Source organism: Schistocerca cancellata, chromosome 2, assembly GCF_023864275.1.
Source record: "Schistocerca cancellata isolate TAMUIC-IGC-003103 chromosome 2, iqSchCanc2.1, whole genome shotgun sequence".
Lineage (NCBI taxonomy): Eukaryota > Metazoa > Arthropoda > Insecta > Orthoptera > Acrididae > Schistocerca > Schistocerca cancellata.
In genome coordinates this window covers 476,940,184-476,958,977 of record NC_064627.1, presented here as the reverse complement: position 1 = coordinate 476,958,977, position 18,794 = coordinate 476,940,184, and the positions used below count along the sequence as shown (strand labels likewise).

General features: G+C 38.6%; 1 protein-coding gene and 1 non-coding gene across 2 annotated transcripts in view; both read left to right on the top strand.

The window, feature by feature from the left end:
* The window catches only part of LOC126161997 (N-sulphoglucosamine sulphohydrolase), a 119,524-nt gene extending 118,075 nt beyond the window's left edge, over positions 1–1,449 (top strand). The window contains exon 11 of the mRNA XM_049918200.1: positions 1,286–1,449. The gene's annotated coding sequence lies outside the window, so the exon portion shown is untranslated. The remainder of the gene's footprint in view (positions 1–1,285) is intronic.
* A 1,966-nt stretch (positions 1,450–3,415) lies between these two features.
* Positions 3,416–3,489, top strand: Trnaa-ugc (transfer RNA alanine (anticodon UGC)). The gene has a single exon. It is a non-coding gene; the product is annotated as a tRNA-Ala (tRNA).
* The last annotated feature ends 15,305 nt before the right edge of the window (positions 3,490–18,794 follow it).

Sequence of the window (18,794 nt, the reverse complement as noted above, 5' to 3'; positions counted from 1 at the left end):
AATCTATCATGTAGTGATTCAAATCTTACAGCTGTAAAATTTTGAACTACACACAGTGCTGAACATGCCAAAAGAACCTTATTGCCAAATATTCTACCACAGAAAATTGGCACTGAATAAAGTAGCCATATACAACATTGGAAATCAAAATGTCACTTGTTACTTGTGAAATAAGACAGGGAGTAAAGGAAACCCACTTGAAATCATAACATGTGTCTGTGACTGTGTTATAGTATTATCAGGCGTCACACAAGTGAAAATGATCTCAGATGGATGTGGGGGTAAGCAGAACAATTTTATGTATGTTCATATGTGTATTTTCCTGTGAACGAAACATCCAAACATGGCCTATTGATCACATAATTTTTGAAGTAGGCCACACATAAATGGATTGTGACTCTGTTTGCTCCAATATAAAGAAGAAAATCAGGTATGTGCTAGGTATCTCCTTAAAGATGCAAATAATTCAAAGTGACAGGAGAAAGTCTCTCTCTTTTATCATCCACAGTATGCTGTATGACAGTTTTCTCAATTATAAAAGCGACCAGGGCATCACCAAAATTCCAGTGTACAATGATTGCATAATCCACTATGAAAGAAACAAAACAGAATATGGTGGGAGTATTGCTGAAGTACCCTTGAAAAGAAAGAGGCAATCTTTAGTGTATCTGTTTGTTCCCAAGACATACACAAAAACACAGCAACAGCAAAACTGAAAGATCTGTTCTCAGTGTGTGGGGAAAAAGATGATTATAAGGGAATCCCATGAATGCTACCACAGTTATTGCATGATGGAACTGTGTATGATGCATTACCTAAACCAGCTGTTGAAGACTGATGCAAAGTAAATGTATTATGTGAATTACAATTTTTGTCTACAGTGTAATTGTTGAGTGACTCTTTAATTTGTAGCCTCCCTTGATTCTTCACACTGTAAAAAGGATTTTGAAGAAATAAATTGAAACTGGCAGCCAGTATGTCTGATGATTTAGTTGTCATATGTATGTGAAAATCCAGTAAGTCTTTATAACTGGGGAGAAGCACAGCTATGAATCTCCTATCTTAACATTTTAAAGCATGGTATTAATAACTAGACACAAAATGATTCCTTAAACTCCTTTAAAACATTCAGTAACCTATATCTGGAACCTAGCAGATAGCACATTCAGTGTTTTGATATCCATGAGTTGATATAGATTACAGATTAGAGTACCAGATGTTATTAATATCAATGTGTATGTCAAACGCTGCTGCTACAGTGATCTTTCTGTTCCATATTTTCTAGGTGCTGGTTACCTGATTATGTGTACGCATCTGGGAAGTTGAATCCAGAGGATTTGTCCATGACATTAAATTGAAATACAACAGAGGAGTGAGAGCTGACTATGTTAAGAATGGAATATCACGAAAACAATTGAAAATATATGATGTGAAAAGTTTCAAACCACATTTTATATAATTTACATTTTGAAATTGCAGTTTCTGTAATATTAGTATTCCTTGATCCAAAGGCTGTAAAAATGTATAGCATTAATGTGACACTATTCACATCATTGCTCTTTAAACACAGAATAATGACATACACTGACAGCCAAAACACACTGCCTTCTAAGAGACCGAATGCCACCTGGTGGCAATGTGGACACATGACACAGTAAGGATAATACAGAAATGGAGCAGAGACAAACAGGGAATTATTCTAGTGACAATATGGGCCCTAATTGGGGAAAACTGATATAACTGACTTTGACAAAGGGCAGATTGCTATGGCCCTGTGCCTGGGAATGAGCATCTCAGAAATGACAAAGCTGTTTGCCTGTTTATGTGCCACTGTCATGAGAATTTGTGGGAAGGGACTAAGGATAGTGAACCATGAGTAGGTGACAAGGTGTTGGAATCCACACATCATTACGGAATGTAGAAGTTAGAGGCTTGCGTGCTCTACAAAGCAGGGTAAGTGGCAATCAGTGGCAAATCCGATGACAAAGTATAATTCTGGAGCATAAACAAATGTTTTGCAGCACACCATTAAGCCCACATTGTTGAACACGGGGCTATGCAGCAAATGACCCCAATGTGTTCCTAAATTGATCAGACATCATGATGAATTGTTAAGCCTGGTCAATGGTTATGTCCAGGTATGTTACCATACAGCTGGACAGTTGCTTGTAGTATACAGCACACCAGGGATGCAGGCAGATGGAGCAGTATTATAATATGAAGGACACCTAGGTTTCAATGGGATATACAATAGTGACTAAAACTACCATGACAGCTGCGGACAATGTAAACATTAGTGAGGACCACCAGCATCCCTTCACACTTAATGTCATCCCTGCCATTGATGGCATCTTCCAGTAGGGTAACTATCTGTGTCACAAGACCAGAATCATGCTGCAGTGCTTTGAGTAGAATTATAATTACCTCACACTGATGTTTCAGCCACCATTTTCGTTTAGTCTGAACCCCACGGGAAACATCTGGGAAGCTATCAAGTGCCAGCTCAGTGACCAGAAACCACTGACATGTAATTTTGGAAATTACGCTGACCAATGCAGAGACATCTGGCGCCACATACCTCTGGAAACCTACCACGAACTTGTTGAATCCATGTTACATAGAATCACTGCTGTATTGCATACTAATTTGTTCCAACACACTATTAAGTAATAGTTGGTGGTAATAATGTTTTAGCTCATGAGTGTATATTTATGCATTCATTCTAGAAGTTATAGATGGAAACATATGCTGAATGACCTGTAATGATTAGAAGCTCACACTGCAGCACCTGAAGGTAGACCAATAAAGCAAACTGTGTTTCTATATTACAGCATCAGCCATCTTGAGCAGCTGCCAATTTTGAGCTAACTCAATGTACGTATACTTCACACAGTTTTGTGTTTTACACATTACTACAAGGAGAATACACTAACAACACGGGGAGATATACATAGTAGCAGAAGTGATACCTGAAAGTAAAAATATGCATAAAAAGGGGAGGAGATTATCAAAAGCAGTCAAACTCATGTAATTACTATATGAAGATGGGCATTGTATGAAAGAACAGATACCATTGGTGATTTTAGCTCTCGAAGAATGAAATTACAATGAAATCCAGACCATTAGTTGCTTACAGGCATTGGTATATATCAATGGGGACAGTTGAAAATGTGCGCCCCAACCGGGATTTGAAACTGGGATCTTTTGCTTACATGGCAGACACTCTAACTGACTGAGCCATTGAGGACACAAAGGATAGTGTGACTTCAGGGACTTATCTCTGGCACGCTCCCTGTGAGATTAACTGCTGTAGTCAGGGGCACTACAAATGTAGTGTGTGGACAGTAAGTTGGAAATGTGGGTCTCATGGGGAACGTGCCAGAGATAAGCCCCTGCAGTCGCACTATCCTCTGCGTCCTCAATGGCTCAGTCAGTTAGAGCATCTGCCATGCAAGCAGGAGATCCCAGGTTCGAGTCCTGGTTGGGGCACACATTTTCAACTGTCCCCGTTGATATATATCAATGCCTGTATGCAGCTAATGGTCTGGATTTAATTGTAATTTCATGTAATTACTGGAGTGAGCCTTGCATCATTTGTTTATGCTTAACACTTCATTGAGATAGAGTACATGAGATTATATTAAATACAATGTTCACAAAAGAAGGTTTTACAAAATGTGTCTTAATATAGGAGGCTCAAAAGATTTAATTCATTAACTCTCGTCCATTTGCATGAAGTAGTGGGTCAACAGGAAGCTGATTAATTGTGGCTGCCTGAATGACACTTAATCAATTGAACCTACATGTAGTGTATAGATTAGTATAAACTAGCAACTTATACCTGAAGGAGAAATGTGGGTAATGGTGATATGTACATGTTAAAAATAACCACAATGTGACTTTACTGAAACATTTAGAATGGACCAACACACAGCAGCATGTGATTATGAACTGCTGCCACTGAGTAGAACTTACTACATTATACACTGCACCAACAGAAAATCTTCAGATTTCCATTAAGGAATTTATTGTGTTACACAGTAGTGAAAAGTAATGCAAATGATAATTTGGGGTATTTTGAAACTTATTAATTAAAAGAAACGATTTGCAACCATAACACTCACTTGTAATTTTAACTATGTTGTAATTTTTTCATTGGAGTAGTAGTATCCTATAGCTTAACAAGTCCTAAATGAACAGATACTCAGTTATGTAAGCATTTATCTAACTGGAAATCAACTTTCACTTTTGACCCATCGCAATGAGATATTTAAGATTGCAAAAGTTGCCAGAAAAACAAAAATTAATAATACACATTTACAGTAGAAATAATATGCTAATGCTCCTTCCACATATTGTAAGTAAATTGACCATCAAGGACTGTTCCTACTGCCACAGTGTGGAACATTCTGCTGCTACTTTGAATAAAGATTCAAACTGTTGATCTGCTGCTTACAACACTTCAGTTATCAAACATATAGCCATTAATCATCTACTGGAGGGTTATCGAATCATAAGACTTCATCATGAATTTCCCTGTAAGCAGAACAGACAACAATGACACATACAAGAAGGTCAGTCTATGAATAATGACAATTTATTTTTAAACAAAATTGCACTTGTGGCTTAATGAATGTCAGTCAATGACCCAGGTCTTGCATACCTGTCTTGATTCCTTTTGCATCTGGTTGAGCTCTAGTCTGGCTACAAAAATTTGTCTCTTCTTGAAATAACACAAACTGAATGAAATGCAAATGTTTCCAGAGGAAACTTCTTTAGCTACTGGTTTCCAAACCAATCCATTATGCAAAGAAAGATTTTTTTGTATGCAGATCACGCAAATATGAGCCTCAAGGTACAGATATAATTGTTATGAGGGCCGGAACTTAAATAGTGGCAACTATTTATTCACAACCAATATAAAAGCAATATAAGAGTGTTACATGTTTGCTACTGTTACTGCCCTTCAAAGTAGTCACCAGCATTGTGTAGAACCTGTTGCCAGCAATGTGAATGGTGTAGTATACCGGTAGCAGAGCCTGTTCTGTTGATGGTGCAAATGGATCGGTCTACTGCCTGTCGAATCTCTGGAACAGTTCTGAAGCAAATGCCACGAAGTGGTTCCTTCATCTTCAGAATCAAATCAAAGTCACAAGGACTTAAGTCCGGGGAGTATGGTGGATGGTACAGTACTTCCCAGTCCCATCGACCAAACAGAGCAGCCGCAACTTGCACTGTATGCGCCCACGCATTGTCGTGCAAAATGATGGGTGGGTTGCGCAGAAAGTGTTGCCGCTTCTTTCGCAAAGCTGGTTGCAGGTGATGCTCCAAAAACGAACAATAATATGACTTAAGTCCTTGTGGCTTTGATTTGATTCTGAAGATAAAGGAACCACTTTACGGCGTTCGCTTCAGAACTGTTCCAGAGATTCAACAGGCAGTAGACCGCTCCATTCACACCATCAAGAGAACAGAATCTGCTAATGGTATACTAGGCCCTCCACATTGCTGGCAATGGGTTCTACACAACACTGGTGACTACTTTGAAGGACAGTAACAGGTGCAAACATGTAACTCTTTTGTATCGATTTTGAATAAATAGTTGCCACTACTTAAGTTTCAACCCTCGTATATATGAGATCCTCAGTCTTGACTCACCTCTTGAAGTGAATGGAGAGAGACATAGGTGTGGCTGGGCTTACTGCCAACAGTTGTGAGTGAAATGATGCACTAAGTACCTACACTATAATCTTAGTGTACACTTTTGTTTGCTGTTGAGTAATGTCTTGCAGTGTTTGCAATTGTAGTTGCCACGGTTGAATAATTTGCACCACTTTACACTTCATATCAATCTACTATTTGTGTTAAGAATTAGAATAATATTATCACCATCTATAACTAAGATGTGGCAGGAATTAATTAGCATGACATGAAACCATGAAAGTAACCATCTGAACATGGCTGGTGAAACAACACATGAAGAAATAAAAAAATGAGCATTGCCTAACAGTCATGGGTACAAATATTATGTGAGTTTGCAGAAGTGAAAAGACACACAAACACACTACCATGGCATTCAAGAGTCCACGAGAGTGTGATCAGAATCAAGTTAATGATGTATGAACTACTTTAGTAAACTTCTCCATGGACAAAAAAGGAAGAGAGAATATTGCTAATAAAGAAATAGTTCATAAGGATGGAGTGAACACAAACAATTCTTACCATTCATAAGAAAAGACTCTCGTAAATGTAATAGCTCCATTAATTTTCTAGAACAGAACTGAGTATTTAATCTGTTTATGAATAAAGGTCTAAGATCTAATACCTAAAACAATATCAGAAGAAACTGAACCAAAACTGAAAACCACTGCACAAGAATAATGTTTTAGACACAGCGTCAAATGAGACTGCCACAAAAGAAACTGATTCGTCTGTCCCAACAGTGGTAATGTGGAAGTCATTCATAAATAGAATTGTCCAATATACTTGGACTGAAGATAAGAGATGAACATGGTTCCTAACACACTGAAGAATTACCTCACGTAGATCTGTTGACATTGGGAGAAGCATTACAGTCACAAGGTTGTGAAGATGAGTGGCTACAAGCATTACAATAACAATTTACAGTACACCAACAAAAGCATATAATGAATGGAAAATGTGGTTTTCCAAGAAAGCTGTCCATGTTCCTCAGATTTTTAAACTCAAAAAGGTTTGAAAGGATGCATTGTACATTGTAACTGATTGTCATGAAATGTGCGCTTATTGTGTTAGGCGTATTTGAAAAGTAAAGTCAGCTTGGCCAAAAAAATATTTTTAAAAGAAAACACTTTTATTGATAGTGGGTTCCTACAAACCTACTTCAATTTTCTATGTATTTTCTGGTCACTTCTAAGCACTATTTATAATGTTGCACTAGCTTTTTCAATGCCTCTGCATAAAGAATTGAACCAGTTGACAATGGCAGTCTTCAGTTGCTTATCTTCTTTAAACTGTTGTCCACCATGATATTGTTTTAAGTGCAATAAGAGGAAACAGCTGCAGGATGCAAGATCAGGTGGGTTGTTGAAAAGTTCCAAACGGAAAACTAAATGTTACCTCTGTATGGGTAGTGGTTGTGGGGATGTGTGTTCTCATTGAGGAATTCTGTACAAGAAAATACAGTTTTCACACTCCATCAATTCTGGACAGCAAATCTCAGTTTGCTGAGTGTCTGCTGTAATTCTGACTTACATTCCATGAAATCATCCAAAAGAGACCGTTACAACATGCAATTCGCAACTGAGAGGGCAATGATTCTTGAAACCATTGTTGTTTGCTTTCATCCATAGTCAAGTGACTACTGAATGAAAAAAAATGTCTTATGTGGCATAATAACAATCATTAAATGTTGCTGCATTTGTGCAACTTAAAAAAATCAAGCAAATAGAACCAGGCAAATGGCCCTTCTTTTTTTAAATATGTCTTATATATTGAATAGTTGTGGTATCATATGGTTATTGAGAATGTAGACATAGTTACTGTATTTATTCAAGGCAACTTTAATAAAATTATTTATGTTAAAATTCTAGAAATCTGTGTATTCTCTTTAACAGATAAAGTTACATGTTCACATACTGAAAAGGCAGTCTGTGGTTCAAAGTAAGGAAGCTGTTGCTGAAATATTAAGCTGGACAAGACACTTGTAAGTTTCGAATACTGGAGAGTCCAGTATGGACTTTGGCCGCAGTGCCAGGAGACAATAGCCATGAGTGAGGGTGTTGTGTTTGCGTGAATTTTTGAGTGTGTTTTCTATTGCAGAAGAATCACTTTTTGTCTGAAAGCTTAAATATTTGGCAGTCTTTTTCATTGGGCCTGTCTGTGACTCAATGCCTCCTCAATGTGGTGAGTAGCAATCTGTCCTTTCATACACTCATAAGTTTGATTTCCAAGACATCAAAAGTAGATTTTTGATTTATCAGAGGAGGAAAGAGAAGAATATATTGATCGAAATATTTTATGTTTGTGGTATACTGATGTGCAGCAACAAAGTAAACTGAAAAATGCATTCAAAGAAAAACTGAAACTTTGAGTTCTTGGAAAAGTTTTGAAAAATTTAGTCTCCATTGTACAATTTGTCATAAATAGGGAATTCTGTGGCTGGCCAAATATTTCTATGTGAATAAGCTACTAAATTATGAAACACTGCAATCAAAACTGAGTGCCTCCTGAGAAGAGTAAAGTCCTCATTAATAGCCTGAGCCTTAAACAGACGAAGAAAAAGTAGCATTGAAAAAAATCCCATACTGAGAAATCAGTGCTAATCTCCTGTGTGCGTAGCCAGTTAACAATGTGGAGTCATTAGTGCCCTTGCTAAAATAGTGCTGAATGTTGATAAAATGTCAAAAACTTTTAAAAAATGTAAAATACCATCACAGGTGAAATTGCACTAACTCTGTCCCTTTCATACCCATGTCCGCCTGCACATTTACACTATCACTCAATCCTACAAATGACTGTAATATTCATAAAATGTTCTAAAGTCATATTAAAACATAGATATGTAACAAGGAGGCTAAAATAAATACACAGTGATATATGGTTGGCTAAACACTAAAAACAGAACCATGAATGAGCCAGCCACCTTGATAATACATTAAAAACTCATTCCTCGTATTTTAGGGAACAAGATGGACATTTCTCAGTATTGTGCCATGTTTATCTTATTATTAGCTTAAATAAGATTCAGATCTTCTGGTAAATTTGCCCTTTAATTATCAGACTACGCCTTATAAGTAAATGTTTTGTCTACTATCTGAAGTTTCCAGCCACTTTTCGTCCCATTTAAATATATCTTTGTACTTCTACAATTAGATCATAGCATGAAGCAGAATGACACACTGGACACTGGATTATCAGTACATACTTCTTTGGCTGCCAAATCTGTTAATACATTCATCCGAATTCTCTTGTGCCTTAGTAGCTGGTAGAATGACATCTTCTTCCTCAGTATTTGTACACAGTGAAAGATGCCCTCAATATTCTAGACTGCTAAATCTGCTGAGTAAGAGCTTTTTGTAGATTGAAAGACACTTTGGGAGTCAGAGCAGATGAAGAATTTCTCTGCACATGTACATTTCATATTCTCCAGTATCCTCAAGATAACATGTAACTTTTCATCAAACATGGTAAATTCATTTGGTAGATAGATTTGAGGGCACATTTGGGGAAGACTATACAATAACAAAAAGAATGCCCTTGCTCTGATCTGTCTCTGAATAAAGCTTATTTTACAAAACACTGTCTGACAAAAAAGTAAAGTACCTTGAAGTGGAACAGGAAACCAAATGAATCTTCACAGGTTGAGAGGGTATGTGATGTTATTTAACTTATGATAAAATTAAATCAAATTTACAAAGAATATGGTAGTATGAACCCACATTTCCATATGATGTTGCACCTTCTCTGGCCTGGATCAATGCACCGATTCTTCTGGGAACGGAATCATAAGGTCTTTATATTCTCTCCTGAGGCACACTGGCATATAACTGTTGTAATTGGCCCTTGATATCTTGGGTTCTGACAATAGGATGGAGTTGATGTTTAAGCTGGTCCCACATATGTTCTATCAGGGAAAGATCACAGAATCTTGTTGGCCATGGGAAAACCTCAACAACACACAGACAATTTGTCGGTCCATGAATATATGTGAATAAGCATTATCATAGTGGAAAATGTCACCATGATACTATTGCATGAATAGTAACACACATGAGGATGAAGGATGTATGTGACTAGAGGCACCAACATGAAATTTTTTTTTTTTTTTTTTTTTTTTTTTTTGGGGCGGGGGGGCAAGAATCATTTTATTAGGTACTAATTTTGACAGATAGCTTTGCATTTCCATCTACATGTTCGACACTCCAAACCAGTCCTATTTGCAGATGACCCAGTGTATTGATTGAAGGTGGAAATAGAAAGGCTCTTAGGCTGTATGCTGAAGTCACAAATGAAAAGATTTCAGAGTGGTTTGTGAGGAATAAGCTACTGATTAACCCTTTTTTTTTAAAAAAAACACTGCCACTATACAATTCCACACACAGCAAAATTAAAAATCCATTAAAAACAAATATTTATTTGGAAAACCAAAAAAAATTAAGCGTCACTGAAACAAAATTGCTTTGTTTACTTACAAGACAATCTGAAATGGAATTCCCACATCACATTCTTAAAGTCTAAGCTATCTAAAATGACCTATGCATTGAGAATTATATGGAATAACACAAGTGCTGAAGGAGAGAGGTACAGGGTGTTTCAAAAATGACCGGTATATTTGAAACGGAAATAAAAACTAAACGAGCAGCGATAGAAATACACCGTTTGTTGCAATATGCTTGGGACAACAGTACATTTTCAGGCAGACAAACTTTCGAAATTACAGTAGTTACAATTTTCAACAACAGATGGCGCTGCGGTCTGGGAAACTCTATAGTACGATATTTTCCACATATCCACCATGCGTAGCAATAATATGGCGTAGTCTCTGAATGAAATTACCCGAAACCTTTGACAACATGTCTGGCGGAATGGGTTCACATGCAGATGAGATGTACTGCTTCAGCTGTTCAATTGTTTCTGGATTCTGGCGGTACACCTGGTCTTTCAAGTGTCCCCACAGAAAGAAGTCACAGGGGTTCATGTCTGGCGAATAGGGAGGCCAATCCACGCCGCCTCCTGTATGTTTCGGATAGCCCAAAGCAATCACACGATCATCGAAATATTCATTCAGGAAATTAAAGACGTCGGCCGTGCGATGTGGCCGGGCACCATCTTGCATAAACCACGAGGTGTTCGCAGTGTCGTCTAAGGCAGTTTGTACCGCCACAAATTCATGAAGAATGTCCAGATAGCGTGATGCAGTAATCGTTTTGGATCTGAAAAATGGGCCAATGATTCCTTTGGAAGAAATGGCGGCCCAGACCAGTACTTTTTGAGGATGCAGGGACGATGGGACTGCAACATGGGGCTTTTCGGTTCCCCATATGCGCCAGTTCTGTTTATTGACAAAGCCGTCCAGGTAAAAATAAGCTTCGTCAGTAAACCAAATGCTGCCCACATGCATATCGCCGTCATCAATCCTGTGCACTATATCGTTAGCGAATGTCTCTCGTGCAGCAATGGTAGCGGCGCTGAGGGGTTGCTGCGTTTGAATTTTGTATGGATAGAGGTGTAAACTCTGGCGCATGAGACGATACGCGGACGTTGGCGTCATTTGGACCGCAGCTGCAACACGGCGAACGGAAACCCGAGGCCACTGTTGGATCACCTGCTGCACTAGCTGCGCGTTGCCCTCTGTGGTTGCCGTACGCGGTCGCCCTACCTTTCCAGCACATTCATCCGTCACATTCCCAGTCCGTTGAAATTTTTCAAACAGATTCTTTATTGTATCGCTTTTTGGTCCTTTGGTTACATTAAACCTCCGTTGAAAACTTCGTCTTGTTGCAACAACACTGTGTTCTAGGCGGTGGAATTCCAACACCAGAAAAATCCTCTGTTCTAAGGAATAAACCATGTTGTCTACAGCACACTTGCACGTTGTGAACAGCACACGCTTACAGCAGAAAGACGACGTACAGAATGGCGCACCCACAGACTGCGTTGTCTTCTATATCTTTCACATTACTTGCAGCGCCATCTGTTGTTGAAAATTGTAACTACTGTAATTTCGAAAGTTTGTCCGCCTGAAAATGTACTGTTGTCCCAAGCATATTGCAACAAACGGTGTATTTCTATCGCTGCTCGTTTATTTTTTTATTGCCGTTTCAAATATACCGGTCATTTTTGAAACACCCTGTATATTATGCATGCACACTTTCCCTTTTGAGTTATGACATCATACTCTGAGGAAATTCCCCTCACAGCATAACAACTTTCAAGAAACAAAAAAAAAAAAAGATTGTGAGGATAATGAAAAATGCAAACAGCTGAAAATCATGCAAACTACGATTGGCTGGCGATTAGTCCCTACCCCTCGACTCGCTGGAACGTCAATCACAATGTCATTTCAGTCATAGTATAGGTCAGTAATGGTACAAAACAAATACATAAATAAAGTTGAAGAAACATACCTTCATGTTTGATGGCAAATGTACTCCACATGAACTCGTCATAAAGGGCATCAAGGTCAAGTTTCATCGATTCATCTCTATGGGCGTTGAGAAGGGCAATGGCATTAAGGCGATCCTGCCCCATTATAGAACGAAGATACATTTTCATCCTCCGCAGACAAGAAAACGATCACTCAGCGGTGCAGGACGTTACCGGAATCGTCAGCACTACAAGTATGAATTTCACTAGTTCAGGCAGTAGGTCAAACAGGTGGTTTTCCTGTTTTAGGTATTTCACTGTGTCATCCAACTAACTAATATTCACAGAATCACTACTTTGGATAATCTCATGAAACATGCTTTGGTGGACAAACAAGCGTTCTTTGTCTATTTGTCTATATATGATTTGTAGAAAGATAAAATATCGAATGAATGTTTGTTATCACCAAGAAGAAATTGATCAATTTGATTTACAAACATGGATGACTGAGTTTTGAAACGTGATTCCAAGAAGCTGATGGACGTATCCATTGTTTCATAATACAATCTTCTACAGTCGTCACATACTTCAGTGAATGTTTCTACAAATGAATTGATGGAGTCGTCGTATTTCTTAGGGACTTTTCTTCTACAGGGTAATTTTGGGGAATCAACATCCATATCTTGACATTTTGAAGTTACTTCACCCCAGAATGATTCAAAATTGTTTCTCATAAATTTAATAGAAGTTACAAGAGTGGAAATCATCTTATTGGCCTCCTCTGAGTGTAGGGATTTCCTCTGTACTGCTATGTTTACAGTATCAATGTGACCAAACGGTTTTACCAAAAGTGATAACATGAAAAAGAAATCATATATCTGCATATTAATCAAAAAGGCGTTTGCTTTGGCCCCAGTGTCTGAATTGTCATTTCTTGAAACATTTAGAAAAAATTCCTGAAGTTCTGTATAGCTGGACAAAACTGAACACACTGCCAAGTATCTTACAGCCCACCTTGTAGGAAAGTTGTTGTTGTTGTTGTCTTCAGTCCTGAGACTGGTTTGATGCAGCTCTCCATGCTACCCTATCCTGTGCAAGCTTCTTCATCTCCCAGTACTTACTGCAACCTACATCCTTCTGAATCTGCTTTTTGTATTCATCTCTCTATCTCCCTCTACGATTTTTACCCTCCATGCTGCCCTCCAATGCTAAATTTGTGATCCCCTGATGCCTCAGAACATGTCCTACCAACCGATCCCTTCTTCTAGTCAAGTTGTGCCACAAACTCCTCTTCTCCCCAATTCTATTCAATACTTCATCATTAGTTATGTGATCTACCCATCTAATCTTCAGCATTATTCTGTAGCACCACATTTCGAAAGCTTCTATTCTCTTCTTGTCCAAACTATTTATCGTCCATGTTTCACTTCCATACATGGCTACACTCCATACAAATACTTTCAGAAACGACTTCCTGACACTTAAATCTATACTCGATGTTAACAAATTTCTCTTCTTCATAAACGCTTTCCTTGCCATTGCCAGTCTACAGTTTATATCTTCTCTACTTCGACCATCATCAGTTATTTTGATCCCCAAATAGCAAAACTCCTTTACTACTTTAAGTGTCTCATTTCCTAATCTAATTCCCTCAGCATCACCCGATTTAATTCGACTACATTCCATTATCCTCATTTTGCTTTTATTGATGTTCATCTTATATCCTCCTTTCATGACACTGTCCATTTCGTTCAACTGCTCTTCCAAGTCCTTTGCTGTCTCTGATAGAATTACATTGTCATCAGCGAACCTCAAAGTTTTTATTTCTTCTCCATGGATTTTAACACCTACTCCGAATTTTTCTTTTGTTTCCTTTACTGCTTGCTCAATATACAGATTGAATAACATCAGCGAGAGGCTACAACCCTGTCTCACTCCCTTCCCTTGTAGGAAAGAGTGGTTTCAAATTTGTAGAGGCATCGGCCTTCAGGTCAGCAAAAAGATCTAATCTTTTAGGTGAATCTCTAACAAAATGTATTAAGTCCTTCATAACATTCAATGCATTTCTACATTCTGGAACTGCTTTCACAGTGTCTTGTAGTGTTAGATTTAAACAGTGTGCAAGGCAGTGCACAAACATAGCTCTCTTCTCCATTTCCATGAACTTTGCCTGGACACCATTATATAATCCGGCCATGTTAGCTGAACCGTCAAAGCATTGGCCCCTACAATTAGATGTAGGCAAATCAAATCGTCTTAAAATGTCAATAATAATATCAAACAGAGCCTTAGCTGTGGTACTTTGTATTGAGTATAGCCCTAAAAAATATTCTTCTATCTCTAGCAAAGCATCAACAAATCTTATACAGATACTAAATTGCTCTTTGGTGGCTATGTCTGTTGTTTCGTCTGCTATTATTGCAAAATACTCTGTAGTCTTGATATCCTCCAATCATTTTCTAAGAAGTGTATGACTTAAAATGGCCAAAATTTCATTTTGCGCATCATGGGATGTCCATTTGTAAGTTTCGCGCTGTAGCCATACTAAAAGTAGCTGGTTATCTTCACACTGAAGGCGTAATAAATTGTCAAAGTTACTTGTTTCATCTGTATGCTCACGTATTGCAAGTCCCTGCACTGCTAAATAACGGAGGGAAGATATGATTTTTAGTAAACCACCTCGGTTTTCTTTCATTTGTGTCAGGTTTTCTTCGGAAATCTGGCTAAATACATTGACATTCGATTTTAAGGATTTGAATTTCAGTACAGCTTCTCTGTGGCAGCCCGATGCTTCATGCGCTTTCAACTTTTCTACCTCTTTCTTCCAGTTCGAAAAACCAGTTTCCATGAAAGTTTTTTCCATTTTGCGAGAAAACTGAAAATGATTTTCTTCAAACATTTATCTGAAAATTTTGCAAAAAATAACATCTTTTACCTTATTGTAATCGAGCCAAGCAAATTGCTGTTTCCAAGAGGGCTGATAACAGCGTTGTTTTTTTCTGGGAACAGTGTTTTTTGTCACTGCCACAGTTCTGTCGCTATCTGTGTCTTTGTTGTCACACACAGTACCACTAACACTGGGTCTAGCTTCGCCATTGCTAACACTTGCTACATTGTCACATTTCTTCCTAATTATAAACTTGTCCATTTTAAACTGGACAGTAAAGGATTAAAGATTAACAACTGAACCGAGTCACAGTAACACTAACTGACCACTGGTGATGCCCAGCTCAGGTATAGTTACGTTCGCTGCCAACATTAGCTGTGGCCTGCGTAACAGTACTGTGCGCCTAACAAGAAGTAGCCATGTAACAATAGTGTTGATTATTGTCAGGGGGGCGGGGGGACCGTGCCATCGCCCAGGGTGGCAGATTTTTGGGGGCGGCATATCCATCTTGCGTAAATGAACAAATGTGAGAATAAACTGGAAATACAAATTATTCATAAAATCAAGGGTCTTATTGAAAATTATCTATGGTACAGAAACAGTGTGCTCTGATTTACAAAAGAAACGTTTCCTCCAACAAAAATGGCGTAAAATGTATTGCACTGTAAATGTATCACTGACTGCTGCTTTGATCTTAAAGAGATATTCACAAAAAAGAGACGAATGAGTGTGATGTGTGAAAATAAGGCATCATATTTTGTGGGAAAAGTTGACTATGTCGAAAAAGGGGATGGGGGGCACTTGACATATTCGCGCGGTGCGGCAAAATCCCTAGAGCTGATGCTGATTTGTGTGGTGTTGTTCCTAGTGATTGTCAATAGAATTTACAAAAATGAATGAAGAGTCTTTAACGTTACCTAGTCCTTCTAGTGATCACCGTCAAATTCGGTGTCACTATTGCTCATTAGTTTCTTTTATAAGCTGCCAGCAGGCTGCTGTGGGAGGAAGTGGAGCTCATCCTAGCAGCCAAAGTGCTGCGAGCTCATGGTGAGCTTTCGTTCCCCGCATACCTCCGTGCAGTAAAAGTGTGCAAACCCTGTCACAACAGTTCGTCATATGCAGAGGTTGGAGGAGTAGCAGAAAGGAATACGCAATAGCTTGTAAAAGTGGTATTTTTTTCTACATAATCATTACATACTATTATGCAAAAATGTATGTGCAAGTTTTAACGAATTTCCCAGTAAAGGATGAGGGAGGGGGGTGAGAGCAGTGATAAATGCATGTTTGAATATTTGAGGGGGGGGGGGGGGGGCGCCACAGTATGTGACATAGCGTTGTGTCAAGAGTTCTGTCAATCACTACCAGCTGTGACCTAAAGTTATAACTGTGGCTCCCCAAACCATGGCAGGAGTAAAATCACTGCGATTCTCTAGAACATTGGAAGAATGGGACCCCTTCCCAGGTTACCGCCATATACAATGCAATGCCATTCATCGGCAGCCCATTCTTCCTGGTCATGGCACTAGCAAAAATGAAGGCATTTGTATTGTGCTGTTGGCAGCAGCCTATGCATGGACTGGTATTCCCTAATCTGCCTGCTGCTAGTCTTGGACCATTGGTATGGGACGACACAGGAATGTTGCACAGAGTCTTTGTTCTTGAATGGCAGACACTGATGCAATGGGATTACAATGGGTTTAGTGCACAATATGGCAGTTCTCCCTTGTGCTGGTCAGATGTAGTCCACCAGAACCTTAACAGTGTACCTGTCCTTATATTCTTATGTTGTCCAACACTGGGCCACTTTCACATCCAAATACCTACAAATCTGGATATTACACAATGCAACCAAATGGACAGACAGAGATTCACAATAAGGTCTATTTTAAACTCTGCCAGTTGCTGACATAGCTTTCCCACATAAGTAAGCAGCATCACATGTCCTTCAGTGACAACTCAACATCTAATGCTGTTTATGTCCCCTGTACACTCTACCAGGCCTGGTAACAACACTAAACATGAACAAAACTAAAGCATTCTGGTGGTGGCCATTCTATCTGTCTTGGAGAACTGCAAGCCTAATCAATTATATGCCCACCAATGGAGTATAAGTGTTCCAAACTGCACTGACATCTGGACATGTCTCTTGGGTACTTCACATTTTTGTCAGGCAGTGTGCATCAAATTAAAAACTAAATCTAAAATTATTCTGGGGACCTTCAATGACCCGGATGGTAGTCAATTCTAACCCTGAGTTAGGTTAGTACAGTCTCAACTGAGGACCCCAAATTGTCTCACTGACTGCTGAAAACTGATGAAAACTAGTCTCACAAGCAATTATTTGGCAATGAAGGTGATGGTGAAACATTAGGAACCTTACAAGCCTGGTCTGCCATGAAGAGCAGCAACAAGATGATGCCCCATCCCCAGCCTCAGCTGAGGTTGGGAACAGGGCTTGGTCCTGTAGACAGCTGAACCAAACCTGATTTTCTCATGGTGAGTAGTGTCACAAATCTTGAATTAAATAATTTCACTGGCCCGTACACTGTGCAGTCACAGCCTAACACACTCCTCCAATCCCATAACTGTGAGTTGCAACTGATGAGTTGCTGTTGTGATGCTGGAGAAGAACAAAGTTAATTACAAAATTGTGTACAAATAATGATCATTCCACAGGAGTCCTTACTATGGTTGTTATACTATAGATGGTTATGGATAAGAGAATAAAACTAAGATACTTCCCTGATGCGCTCCGTTTTCCTGCTCAAAATTAACAGACAGAGCTTTATCAATTCTTCTTCTTTCTTCAAGTATTAGACATTTGCCTCTTCCTCGATTGTTATCTGTAGTGAGTTGCTATTTCATCGCTACAGGCGAAATACCCTCAGACTTCAAGAAGAATATAATAATTCCGATACCAAAGAAAGCAGGTGTTGACAGATGTGAAAATTACCGAATTATCAGTTTAAATAAGCCACAGCTGCAAACTACTAACATGAATTACAGAAGAATGGAAAAACTGGTAGAGGCTGAGCTCGGGGAAGATCGATTTAGATTCCGTAGAAATATTGGAACATGTGAGGCAATACTGACCCTACAACTTATCTAAGAAGATAAATTAAGGAAAGGCAAACCTACATTTCTAGCATTTGTAGACTTAGAGAAAGCTTTTGACAATGTTTACTGGAATACTCTCTTTCAAATTCTGAAGGTGGCAAGGGTCAAATACAGGGAGCAACAGGATTTTTTACAATTATAGGAGTTGAGGGACATGAAAGGGAAGCAGTGGTTGGGAAGGGAGTGAGACAGGGTTGTAGCCTCTCCCCGATGTTATTCAATCTGTATATTGAGCAAGCAGTAAAAAAAAAAAAAAAAAAAAAAAAAAAAAAAATCGGTGTAGGTATTAAAATCCATGGAGAAGAAATAAAAACTTTGAGGTTTGCTGATGACATTATAATTCTGTCACAGACAGCAAAGGACTTGGAAGAGCAGTTGAACGGAATGGACAGTGTCTTGAAAGGAGGGTATGAGATGAACATTAACAAAAGCAAAATGAGGATAATGGAATGTAGTCGAATTAAATCAGGTGATGCTGAGGGAATTAGATTAGAAAATGAGACACTTAAAGTAGTAAAGGAGTTTTGCTATTTGGGGAGCAAAATAACTGATGATGGTCGAAGTAGAGAGGATATAAAATGTAGACTGGCAATGGCAAGGAAAGCATTTCTGAAGAAGAGAAATTTGTTAACATTGAGTATAGATTTAAGTGTCAGGAAGTCGATTCCGAAAGTATTTCTATGGAGTGTAGCCATGTATGGAAGTGAAACATGGACGATAAATA